The sequence below is a fragment of the Felis catus genome, chromosome A3 (assembly GCF_018350175.1).
Source record: "Felis catus isolate Fca126 chromosome A3, F.catus_Fca126_mat1.0, whole genome shotgun sequence".
NCBI lineage: Eukaryota > Metazoa > Chordata > Mammalia > Carnivora > Felidae > Felis > Felis catus.
In genome coordinates, this window is record NC_058370.1 from 100,424,398 (window position 1) to 100,437,686 (window position 13,289).

The 13,289-nt window shown below is 45.7% G+C and overlaps 1 long non-coding RNA gene across 3 annotated transcripts in view; it reads left to right on the plus strand.

Annotated features, from left to right (window-relative positions):
- The window catches only part of LOC102901534, a 30,175-nt gene extending 17,321 nt beyond the window's left edge, over positions 1-12,854 (plus strand). For all 3 annotated transcript variants that reach the window (XR_006595716.1, XR_439967.5, XR_002154958.3), the window contains one exon: positions 11,788-12,854. This is a non-coding gene — a long non-coding RNA (uncharacterized LOC102901534). The remainder of the gene's footprint in view (positions 1-11,787) is intronic.
- The last annotated feature ends 435 nt before the right edge of the window (positions 12,855-13,289 follow it).

A 13,289-nucleotide genomic window follows, 5' to 3' on the forward strand; every position in this document is an offset into this window, starting at 1 on the left:
TATGAGGTGTTGAGCTGGAAAGAGCCAAGGAGCCACGCTCTCGCTTTAGGGCTGGGGGCTGGAGCTGGGAGTTGGCTCTGCCACTAAAAGGCTGTGTGACCTTGGACAAGTCGCTTTCAGGGCTACTTCCCCTCCTGCATCACCGGAGTTGGACTTGGTGATTCTCGAACTGCTCTGGGGCCCCAGCTTCACTTTGGCCAGAACAGTTCCTGTTTGATCTATTTTTAGAAATTGGGCTTTTGTGAAGACTTCCTTTAAAGTATGATTCCACCACTTTAAAAGTGTTTGCAAACAGCCGGGCTAGGCAATTCTAAGATCCCTTCCAGTCTCAACATTTTTGAACATAAATCACCCTTGTCTTCCTCAGCGTTGTGCCAGGGAGGGTCTCGTTCCAAGAATTAATGGAAAACTAATGATGAAAGACCCATCTTCTGGAGCGCCTGGGTGGCTCAGTTGGTTAAGTGTCTGACTCTTGACTTAGCTCAGGTCATGCTCTTACAGTTTGTGGGTTCCAGCCCTGTGTCAGGCTTCATGCTGACAGAGCAGAGCCTGCTTGGGATTCTCTCTTTCTCCTCCTCCCCCCGCCCCCTCCAGAATAGATAAACTTAAAAGGAAGAAAGAAAGAAAGTCCCATCTCCTGCCAGGTCTCTGCCACAGCAAATCTACCACGACTGGGTGAATGGTTTTGCTCCCCCCGCCCCCCCCTCCCCGCCCATCCTCTCTTCTCATTTACTTCTGCCCCGATTCCCAGGCGAGGATAACAAAGGCACATTTTAAATCAGTTGCATCAAATGCAAACCAGCCCAGCGAACAAAAATGTGAAAAACATGGGAATTTTTAACAAACTGAATTTAGGAGCTTTTGCAAAGGCTTGGCCGGTGGCCGTGGAAACTGGCAGCCCCTCAGTAGTTTGTCCCAGACATTTGGTGCTGGAGAGGATTGTGGAGCAGCGATTGATAGTTTGGGCTCCGGGGTCAAAAGGATATGATCAAATCCCAGTGCCGCCATTAACTAACTGATCGATCTTGGCCAAGTTACTTAACCATGCTGAACCTTTTTTCATAATCTGTAAAATCAGAATAATAATAATGCCTCCTTTATAGAGTTGTTGGGAGGATTAAGTGTGAGATACTACATGTGGGATGTTTAGCACCGTTCCTGGTACATGGAAACTATCCAGTAAATCAGCTCTTTATGGTTATTGTTATTAGAACTATTCCTCTTGGCTTTCAGGAAGCTCAGAGATCAGAGCTCAGTTAAGAGCTTAGCTGAGAAACCCTCCCAAGTAATACCCCCTCCCCCTCTGCTCCGTTTCATAGCTTCTTAACATAGTTATCACTTATCGAATTCTTAGTATGTGCCAGGACTTAGAGACACTACCCAACACCTACCACAGTGCTGGGAATATTACAGATAACTCAATATATGATGGCAGAATAATCGAATGATCTTATTCAATGCTCCGAGCAACCCTGAGAAGCAGGTATCATTGTCTCAATTATAGTAGACATATTTTTGTCATAATTGTATAGCATCTGAGCCTGCTTCCTGATCTTGAGGAGTCTGCTTTTGCAAGAGGGTCCCACTCTGGATGCTGAGAAGGTGAAAAGCTCCCCTTGACCTCTGGCAGCAGGAGCAGGGACATGTGAACTGAAGACAGCCAATCGGATCCTCACCTGAGACTTTTCAATCCAGACTGAACAATGTAGTTGGAATTCCTTCTGGTGGGGCTGACAGGGCATCCAGTGCCTGTGGCCCTGGTGGCACTGGGGCCAGCAGTGACCACGGTGCCGGCAGAGGGCCCAGTACCCAGCCGCCTACCATCCATTTTAAAAGGGGGAAAAGTATTGTACATGACATTATGTGATGTTAGTTTTGCAAGGAAGTTTCTACATCTTGCCAGCCTTTCCAGAATTCTCTTTCCTTCTGGAGTCTGGGAGTTTCCTTAACACTCAATCTACTTCAGGCACCCCCAAGGGATTCCTCTCTCAGGATGCCTGCCCTCCATCTCCTCAGCAGATGTTTAGGCAGCTCTTGTTGCCTCCAAGAAGATGAAGCCACACCCCTTCAGATTTTCTACCCCCCACCCCCGCATGCCCTGTCTGCCCATTTTATGCCCAAACTATGCCAATTCAGGGCCATTGGTACTCTTTTCCTCTTGCAAATGAAAACCCCAGAATGGGTCTTTCTGTCGCACACAGATATGCTGGGGGTGAGGGCTGATTCATACATTTTTCTTAAGGAAAAAAGGCCTTTGGGCCAGCTGGCAAAGGTTGGTTTTCATTGATTTCTTTTTCATTCCCTTCTTGGACTCCTCCTTTGCTCCAGGCCTGTGGTAGATCCCATGGGGAATACTGGGGGACAAATACATGTACATAAATGTAAAAAAAGAGCACTGGACTTGGAGTAGGAGAGCTGGGATGGAACCCTGGCATGGTCACTCACTGTCTGCCAGAAGTCGGGTGGGTTCCCTAAACTCTCCAAGCTTCAGTCTCATGATCTGTAAAATGACCTCATCAGTGCAGATATTCTGTGGGTTGCTGGAAGATTGAGAATGCATTTAAGAACTCATCAAAATCGCTGGTTCATGGGAGACATCCCATAGATGTGTGTGCCTGTCAGTTGAAAGTCCCCCTGATGATGGAGCCCAAAAGGAAGATGCCCACACCTCCAGCCACTTAAAGTCAGTGGGGGGAGGGCAGGAGCATTTGAGAGTTAGGGTACCTAGAAACGTGGTAAAACCTACTTGCAACTGTGTTAAATCCCTGAACCACCAGCATCGTGGGCAGATGAGGGAGGGTGAGTGGAAGGAGAAGGGTGCCAGAAGAGAAGATGCTAGAAAGAAGAGCTGAAAACAAGCATGACCCTTAACTGAGTGTTGTCTAAATAGTCCTCGAGCCCAGTTTCCCCGTGGCCCTAAGGTGGGGCGGCAAACACACTGGAAGGACCACGTGGACCCAGTGGGTGCTGGTGTTGGGACCTGGGTCCCAGTCTTGTCTCGAACATTTATGTGGTGAATGAACTGGGAGGGCCACCGAAGCTCTCTGAGCCTTATTTTCATGCCTGCAATGTAGGGGGAAATACTAGTACTTGCCTCACTATTGTAGAAACAATTAACAGGCAAATGATTTTCTAAACAATTTATTAAGATATACTTCACGTACCACAGAATTCACATCAACCTGGCTCCATATTTTCTTTGGACCAGTAGTACTAGGGCATGTTCTTTTCACATCAAATGGCTAGAGCTTAGGAAGTTGAACAGAGATACCACATGATGCCTCTTGAGCCTCTTAAGTCACTCCTGCCACACTCCACTGACCAAAGCAAGTCATGTGGCCATGTCAACATCAGTGGTGAGACGTATGATGCTCAGGCTAATGGGCAAGGCTACAAAGTCACATGGCAAAGGGTGTGAGTGTAGAATTCTATGGGAAGAATCTGAAGACTGGTGAACAGTGACACATCCTAGGACAGGGGATGACAAATGTGCCTAGGCATGCAGGATGGGTGGTTTTGGTCTCCCAGGAGCCTACCAATGCTGCTTTGCTTGTAAGTGGCCAGCTTCTGCTCTAGCTTCCTGCTTCTGAGGGTCCCATGTTCCAGGTGGGGGACTGTGCTAGTCCAGCCTGTCACATAAGCTTTCTAGGCCACAATTCCTAGTTCCTGGCTTCCTAGCTATCCTGCCACTGTTTCCTCTGAGGTCCTGCCAAGAGAAGCAAGCCTTCCAAGGGGTTCAGATCTCCTTCATGTGCAACAGGCTGGGGTCAGACCCCTTTGCTCCTGTTCCCAGGGGCCCAGCCAAGTTCAGACCCCTTTCCCCTGTTCAGTCTCCCAAGCACAGCTTTCTCACACTGCTTTCCTGTCCAATATGGCCTGATGATACTATCTAGCAGACAGCAAAGACTCATATAGCCAGGCCCTCAATTCACAGAAAGGCCTGTTTATCTTTCCTGGGGTAAGACAGAGTCTCCAACAGTGAATGTTCAGAACTCAGATTAGCTTTTCAAAGGTGACCTTTCCATAGTTTACATTCTCAATAAATTACTCTGCTAAATTATAATGGATGGAGCTTAAAGCAAATTTCTGAAAGGTTTGGTCAACATTCTGGTGTAAATAACCTTCTGGGTATTTCAGTATTGCCAGTCTGCTTAGTCTGCTTCCATTAGCAATGTGAATAAGCATTTCCTTGGGTACAGCCCAAAGTTAGCAGCAATTATGAAAACTATGCAGAAGCTGGTTAATTCAGGAGCTGGTTAGCATGGCTTTCTTCAATGAGACCTGCCGCCTCTCTGTCACCACCTTCTCCCTATGGAGGTTGTTTTAGTGTAGTCTTTGCAGGCTGATTTCTAAACATCCTTTCAAGAAGGTGACATAGAAAACAAGCCACAAGTTCCTCATAAAGTTAAACATACACCTATCTTATAACCCAGGAATTCCAGTCCTGGGTATTTTTACTCCCGACAAATGAAACTTCTACCTGCCCTACACAAAGACTTGTACATCAATATTCATAGCAGCTTTATTCTTAACAGGAAAAAACTGGGAGAACCCAAATGTCCATCAACAGATGAATGGACAAACACACTGTGGAATATACATACAATGGAAAACTCTGTTACAATAAAAAGGCAGGACAGCCAAAATATGTGACGACAGATGAATCTCAGAGATATTATGCCGCATGAAGGAAACCAGGCACAAAAGACTATCTACCGTGTGATTCCTTTATTATGATACTGTTTCGGTTCGGGCTACTATAGCAGAATACTACAGACTGGGTGACTTACAGACAACAGAAATTTCTTTCTCCCAGCTCTGGAGGCTGGGAAGTCTAAGACCAAAGCGCCAGCAGGTTTGGTGACTGGTGAGAGCCTTTATCTGATTCAGAGACGGTCATCTTCTCGCTGCATCCTTACATAGTGGAAGGAGTGTGGATTCCTCTAGGATTCATTTTATAGGGACACTGATCCCACTCATGAAGCCTATGCCCTCCTGACCCGATCATTTCCCAAAGGCCCCGTCTCCTAATACCCTGACATTTGGGTTAAAATTTTGGAGGGACACAAACGTTGAGTCTTCAAAGACACTCCAGAAAAGAGAAAAACAGTCAATGATAGAAGTCAGAACAGTTGGAATTTATTGGGAAAGGGCAAAAAGGAACTTTCTAAGTGATAGAAATGTTTTATATCTTCATCGGTGTGGTAGTTCTGTGTATATATTTGTTAAAACCCATCAAATTCTATAGGTTAGACCTGAGCATTTTGCTGTATGTAAATTATACCTCAATATAAGATATTTCTTAAAAAATCAGGCTATTTCCTCAAGTGTTCCCAGAGAAAATTTAGGAGATCCATGTCCTAAATGTTATCTTTTTATTTTTTAGTGTTTATTTATTTTTGAGAGAGAGAGAGAGAGACAGAGTGCAAACTGGGGAGGGGCAGAGAGAGAGGGAGACACAGAATCCGAAGCAGGCTCCAGGCTCTGAGCTGTCAGCACAGAGCCCAATATAGGGTTTGAACTCACAAACTGCGAGATCATGACCTGAGCCAAAGTCGGATGCTTAACCGTCTGAGCCACCCAGGCGCTCTGTGTCCTAAATGTTAACGGGGACACTGGTGACCTTAGAGCTGAAAAGGTAGTTGGTAACATGTAGTCAGCAGCCAAGTGGCAACGTTTTCGTTTTGTATCATCATTTAATCATTTATGAAAAATAATTTCTGAAAATGGATTATGAGGCCCATCGAATTAAGTTCTTAAAATGATTTTGAGAGTGGATCCCAGGTTCTGCTTAGTGAACTCCAAACGTCATGATGGGCAGCTTTTATGTCAATGTCCTATGATGCTCTCTTGCTGAGGAGCAGGGCTTGTTCAGACCTTGGGTCTGAAGAGCCTGTGACATAAGGGTCAGACAGAGCACCTCTCCGGCCCAAGGTGAAACATGATTTTCTGAAGATGCATCAGAGTTGGAGGATCCTATTAGCTGGGGTGGTAGGAGCTCTGGATTGGGGGCCAGCAGGCCTGGAGTGAGACTTTGCCCTTCCAGTAACCTGCCCTGAGCAGTAAATCCATGTGGGAACCTGCTGACATTCAACCAGAGAGAGAGTGCTATGACCTTGGGCGAGGCATTTGTTGCTTCTCCTCTAATCTATCCAGGGCCTCGGGACTCCTAGAACAGGATGTTCATTATGATTCTCCCTTGACCAAAATCCTTTATAATCCCCATGCTGCCGTCCCTGCCAGGAAAGGCAAAAACCTCCCTTGTGCTGAAGCTCTTGCTTTGTTTGATGTGGCCTGGGACTGAATCAGGCCATGAGTTTCCCCCCACTTGCTCAATTAGACAAGCTTTTTAAACACAGAGCTGTAACACACACCCAAACAGAAAACAATGCAAAGGAAAGAGCCCCTTCTCTCCTATTTGTCAAATTGTCTTTGGAATGTGCTTCTCTCCCACTCTTCAGAGGCAGGGAGCCCTCCCACACAGGGGCATCCAGGATGCTGCCGGCTTCTCCGGGTGGTCCCAGCCAGTCTCCTGTTCACTCCCCCCCACCCCGGGAAAATCATGTACAGTGCATTTCAGGGGATTGGCTGAGGGAGGGTCGCCTTCATTCTTTTCTCCTGGTCACTGTCTTCTCGATCTCATCCAGCATGCTTGCCTCAGCGCCTTCATAACACGTGCACTCAGACAGGTATGTATGTACACACAGCCACACAGCATTGAGCAGTCATTCATTCATTTCTTCTCCAACAAGGACATATGGAGCCCCACGTGCCTGACACTGTGCCAACCATCAGGATGCAGCAGGGTGCAAGATTAACACCTGGGGAAAATGTACACAGCGCTCACTGCTAACACAGTGTTCATGGGCAGACACAGATGTCAAAAGGCAATTCCAGTACAGAGGAGGAAGTGCTGAAAGAGGACAGAGTGGGGACGCTAATTCAGACTCAAAGGACTCAGGAAGTGCTTTCCCAGGGGGCATGTGCTCTAAGCTGAGACTAACAATAAGTTAGTTGTTTGAGTGATGAAGGATGGGAGGAAAGTATTTTAGAAAAAGGAATAGCATGTGAAGACCCAGGGGCGAGAGAGAAATCGGTTCAAAGAGTGAAAAGGAATTTCTCATATCTGGATGCTTAGAGCAGAAGAGGGAAGGGTGAACCATGAGAGTGGCATGGATCAGGGAGGGAAGTACCTCAGCAGGCAGGTTTCCAAAAGCAGCACAGTGGGTAAGTCGAGAGCAAGGGCTGTGGGATAAGGTTGCCTGGGGTGAATCTTGGCTCCACCATTCCTAGCTATGTGACCTTGGGAAAGTCATTTAGCCTCTCTGCCTTGGTAGAATCACTGTAGTGCTCATGTCTGAAGGAGGTTGGAGACAGATATTGCATGTACCCGAGAACTGGCTGCCATGTGATGTGTTCATTCACATTAGCCATTATCGAGCTCCTAAACCCCTCCAGCAAGTCAGGAGCCATTCCAGAAGAGGGGGCAGGCTGTAACTACAGTGGGTCAACCAGCTGTTACCCTTAAAAGAAATGCCCAGTATCAAATAAACACTACATCCAGCATTCTAATCATCAGGATAACCGCAGTTCTCTTTCAAATAGCATTTTATTTATTTATTTTTTATTTTATTTTTTTTCAACGTTTTTTATTTATTTTTGGGACAGAGAGAGACAGAGCATGAACGGGGGAGGGGCAGAGAGAGAGGGAGACACAGGATCGGAAACAGGCTCCAGGCTCTGAGCCATCAGCCCAGAGCCCGACGCGGGGCTCGAACTCACAGACCGCGAGATCGTGACCTGGCTGAAGTCGGACGCTTAACCGACTGTGCCACCCAGGCGCCCCAGATAAATGTTTCAATGTAAATTCCATACATTTGCTTTGTTGAACTCTTAAAACTTATCCTGTGGGGGCGCCTGGGTGGTTCAGTCGGTTAAGCGTCTGACTTTCTGTTTCAGCTTAGGTCACGATCTCATGGTTTCGTGGGTTTGAACCCTGCACTGGGCTGTGCACTGACAGTGTGGAGTCTTCTTGAGATTCTCTCTCTCTACCCCTCCTCTATTCACTCTCTCTCTCAAAATAAATAAACTTAAAAAAACAAAAACAAAAAACAAAACTTACCCTGTGAAGGAAACAGAATGCCCTCCTTTTTACAGAAAATGAAACAGGTTTTTTTGCCTGGAGAGTCTGGGGCCCGGAGTGGACCAGCTCCTCTCCGTCTCCATCCTACACAGCCTGGGAACCCCACTCCTTCCACCTGCCCCCATCCCCCTGTGGCAAGCTTAGTAGGATGGCACCTCCCCGCTTCCAGAGGACAGCTTCCCAGGCATGCTCACATCACCATGCACACACACACACTGGCCCTCAGGGCTCATCAGCCACCTGGGAGGTACCCAAGTTGCTGTGTGGGGTGGATGTGTGACAGCTACAACCAATGTCTTCTCTGACTTAAGGGTGTCCCTGACACAACAGCTGCCCCTGGTGCTTTCCAGCACTCCCCCCACCTATATCTGTGGCATGTCACTCTCTGATCTCAGCAGCCTTCTCAAGGAACAATATTCTTGGCTCAGCTCTTATCATGCTGGCCTGATAAATGGGTGTGTAATTCTTTCGTATATTAGTTTTATCTCCCACCTTAGGCTCCTGGGGGTGAGGAGTTATATCTATTTTTCTGTCAGTTACAAGGGCTCCCTCATAGCCTCAGATGCATAATGGTTACTCAATAACTACCTGCTAATCACACATTTATAATAGGTAAATACACACTTACGGGTAGGGTATGTGTCCCTATAATATGATGTCAAGGGAATTTGGTTAATCATCAGAAGGTTGTTTGGGAACTGTGAAAAATTAACAAAAAGAGGTGGGCTTGAGCAAGTATTTCATAGTCTTGGTCAAGGATGAGTTAGTAAAAGGAGAATTTATCCTAAGGATATAAAGCAACCTCTAGGGACACACCCACCAGAGCCAGGACTCACAGGACCTGGTGGAAGAATCAGGCTTTTCCCCACTCATTTCTTTCAATCCCTCCCTCCCGTGTTTCTTCACCTTTGCTTCTCTTAGCTCTTCCTGCAGGCTTTTGACATCTCCTGCTTCGAAATAACTCATTGTTTCAGGTTACCATGCTACCAAAAAAAGCTCCAATTCTCCAAGATCTTACAACTCCAGTGGCCAGCAATACCACAGTGGTTTCTGTGTCTCTTACTTTGAATGCCTGAGAGAGAATCTAATTGGCTCAGCTTGGATCAGTTCTTCCTTCTGCTCCAATCAGTTGTGTCCAAGGGGCGGGTCCTCCTCAGAAACACGGCCACTCAGTCTGCCCCTTCTTCTGGAGGCGTTCAGAGCACTTCCCAAGTAAAGGGTCTGAGTTATGCCTTCCAAAGCTGCTGAACACACTCCATTTCCAACTATACAGGGACTATCAATCCACTCTTCTTTCACGGAGACATTGACCAAGGGCCATTTATTTCAGTAAGCACTCTTGGGCTGTCCTGTACTATTTCAGAATACTTTAGGCCCTGGAAAGGGAAAGGAAAATTTGAAATATAAGGATACTGACCTCCATGATGTGTTTCTCATGGTAGGGGCTTAACCATTGGGACCAAGGACTAGGCAGAAATTAGAATATGGAATAGGTACAATAATTTTGTGGGCAGTAATGTGGGAACATAAGCTTCAAAGATGGGCCAACAAGAGAGGATCCATATCAGCCATTATCTTCAACTATCAGATTGACAAATATTAAAAAGAATGACAACACCCAGACTGGACATGAGGAAACAGGCACTGTTATCGACTGCTGACGGTAGCAAAGAAATAGAACAGTACTGCTATAGAGTATCTGACGATCTCTGCCAAGATGATAAATGTGTATCTCTTGTAACCACCAATTCTAGGCTCAGGAATTTACCTTATGTCAATAATTGGACAAGAGTTCAAGCATGTTTGCATGTGGTGTTGCTGTTAGGTGCTCTGAGGAGGAAACAAAGGGGAAAAAAACAAATTTAAATGGTACACATTGCTTAGGTAACTTATAGCATAATAGGATACCATTAAAACAATTAAAACAATGGTATATAGCTCTGTGTTAGCATGGAATGATATCCCGGATGTACTGTTGTAGGGGGAGAAAGGCACATGGTAAAAATAGCCATTCACATAGGAGCTGGTTTATGTAAAATATATAAAACTCTCTGGACATTAAGCACAGTCCGAAAGGAATTACCAATGTATTAAGGGAAGGCTGAGAGTTAAGGTGATTGTTACTTTTGTCTTTTGTATATGTATCATATATCATGTATCATATATATTATATATCAAGCATTGATTGAATCTACATTATCTGTTTTCATAATGAGAAATTCAATAAAGCTAGGCTCTTTGTCTTTTTTTAAGACAAACTTTTAATTTTAGAATAGTTTTACAGAAACCTGAAAAGTTAGTACAGTGTTCCCATACACCCCGCACCCAGTATCCCCTATTATGGACATTTTACATTAGCATGGTACATTTGTCAGCATCCCTGAACCAATACTGACACGTTACGTTACATAAAATCCATGCTTTAAGCAGATTCCCTTAGTTTTTACCAATGCTCCACCTCCTTGAGGGTAAACTGTCTGCATAAACGTAGGACTCTTCTGCGTTTGAGATTTGTCTCTTGTCCTCCATTTGTTTATTTATTCAATCATTTGGTTTCATCAGTATGGACTCATAAATAGTCCTTGCATACTTTGAGTTAGAATCCCATATTACTTTAATTATTTGTTATTCAAAATAATTTGTTCCAGTTTTGACCATTGGGAGTCTTTGAGTTGGCTCCAGAGCCTCTTTGACATATTCCTATCAATGTGGGTTTGTATTATGCATGTGTGGCTTTCTTTTTAAAGCACTTGCTTACTTTCTGGCACTACAAGATGTTCCAGGTTCATCTTGTGTATTGCCTGCTCCAATCCTGCAGTCAGTCTTTCCTCCAAGGAGCCAGCCATATTGCTTTCATTGGAGAACAGTATCAGAAACCAAGATCTATGCACTAAGTGCACAGGTGAAGTGTACACATGGTAAGGCGAAGTAAAGGTGAGGTCTGCAGCTAAGTAGGCAGACAATGAAGCCCAGTGGCTGAATGCGGGTCCCTATGAGAAGGGTGGGCGGGGCTAGGGACTGTCCCTCCGAGAAGGGCCCACTGGGGCTCAGTCACAGGCAACTTATAGAACAAGGACAGTCAGCCTGGCCCTGCTCTGACCCCATCTCAAGGTTCCTTCTGAGTGGCCAGTGAGCTAGGGGAGGAGGAAGGATCAATCTCTCTCCTTCCCTCTAGACTCCAGTGCTACTGTGAGTGATCATGTTCAGGCCCTGACAGCCCCCATGGTCCTGCTCATTCTGATGTCCCAGGTCAGATCTTGTTTGGCAACACCTTTGGGGTGATGTCCAGGCCTGTGTACATGGTGGCTACTGGTGACCCTCTGGCTGCCAGGCAGCACTTTCAGACCTGTCCAGACTTGGGGAAATTCTGCCCCAGGAGCCTTGGAGAAGCTTCCAGCACAGAGACCTGGGAGGCTTGCTTGCATGCACATCCTGGCCAGGTGGGGATCGGGTCTGGGGGCTGTGCAGAGGAGGGGTGCAAGCTGATGCCTGCTGAGCTCTGCCTACCTGCGTGTCGTTCGCAGATCTGGCTTGGGGACTCAGAAATAGGATACTTATGTGGGACATGATTGTACTTGAAAAAAATTATTCCTAGTTTATCTGAAATTAAACCTTAACTAGGTATCTTGTATTTTATCTGACAGCCTTAGGGAAGAAACCTGCCTAAGGAGTGTCTCAAGCCAGAGCAAGGTTAGTGGGGGATTGTGCCCCCAAGTATCCTTTCCTAAGTCACCGATCGTGTCATCTCTTAACTAGATTTTTTGCCCGAAGTCTTAAAAATAAACAACATAAACTTCTCCAGCTGACAAAAGGCAGTCAGAAGTGCCAGCATTTGATTTGCTCCGTGGCAGGATTAGGGACACTGACTGTGTCACGTACCCTCAGTCCCAAGCACAGGACCGGAAGCTCACTGCCAGGGAGGACATCCAAAGGGCTATGTCCAAGTTGCTGAGGCATGCACACCAAAGAGTTTGGAAAAGCCAAAGAGGGCACTAGAAGAGAGAATCAGGAGCTGATCTACCACACTGACCAGAATGGCAGAACCAGGGAAGATGAGAAAATTGCAAATGGTCATGGGACAATGGGGAAGTATGGGTGACTTCGATGACACGGGCCAACACTCAGCTGGATTTGTACCCTTCCTACAGTATGTGCTGCTCAGTGGTAGGATGACCCCTCTCCTAGCCCCCTATAAATGACATTATTGATAAGTTTTCCTGATTAATCCTACCTTTCTCAAGAAAGTCAAGTGGACTGGATGCTGCCAAGCAAGTTTTCAAGTTGTGTGATGCTATTCCCTCTTCACTGAAAGGGAAGCCCTGCAGAGAAGACATCACAGGCTGAGACAGGAAATGGAAACCCAAGGAGTGATCCTAGGAGTATTTCTCACCTGCAGCCTGAGTCACAATGCTGGAGGGTGAATGACAGGCTTGTGTCTGCATGTCCAGCTTTTTGGAAAGTCAGAGGAAATGCTACTGTGGTCCCATTAATCACACTGTGATATGTTGATCTGACTAAAATCCAACTTTGAAATGTTACGTATTGTCATGCCTAGAAACTCAATCTAAATTGTTTCTGCTTTGGGACGCCCAGGTGGCTCAGTTGGTTAAGCGTCTGACTTCGGCTCAGGTCGTGATCTCACAGTTCATGAGTTCGAGCCCCGTGTTGGGCTCTGTGCTGACAGCTCGGAGCCTGGAGCCTGCTTTGGATTCTGTGTCTCCCTCTCTCTCTGTCCCTCCCCCACTCATGCTCTCTCTTTCTCAAAAATAAATAAACGTTAAAAAAATTAAAAATAAATAGTTTCTGCTTTATATTAGATAATTTATTTGCAGCATACCCATCATTTGCTCTGAAAGCTTTATGTCAACCTTTGACCCAAAGCACTATAGTTCTGGAGAAAATGATAAAATGAATGTTACTGTCTTCATTAACACATTTAGCGCTGTGCCTGGAGCAGAAAAAGTATTCAATAGATTGTAGCAATGTTCACTCTCCTTCACTAATTTTTGACAAATAAACATTTTCAAATTTTGCAGCTAAACCAAAAGCATTAGAAAAAAAACGAGTAGTGGTCATACCTGCTACACACACTCGAGACTCCTAAAGGAAGATTTTTAAAATAAATAATAATTATTGTCCAGGGATT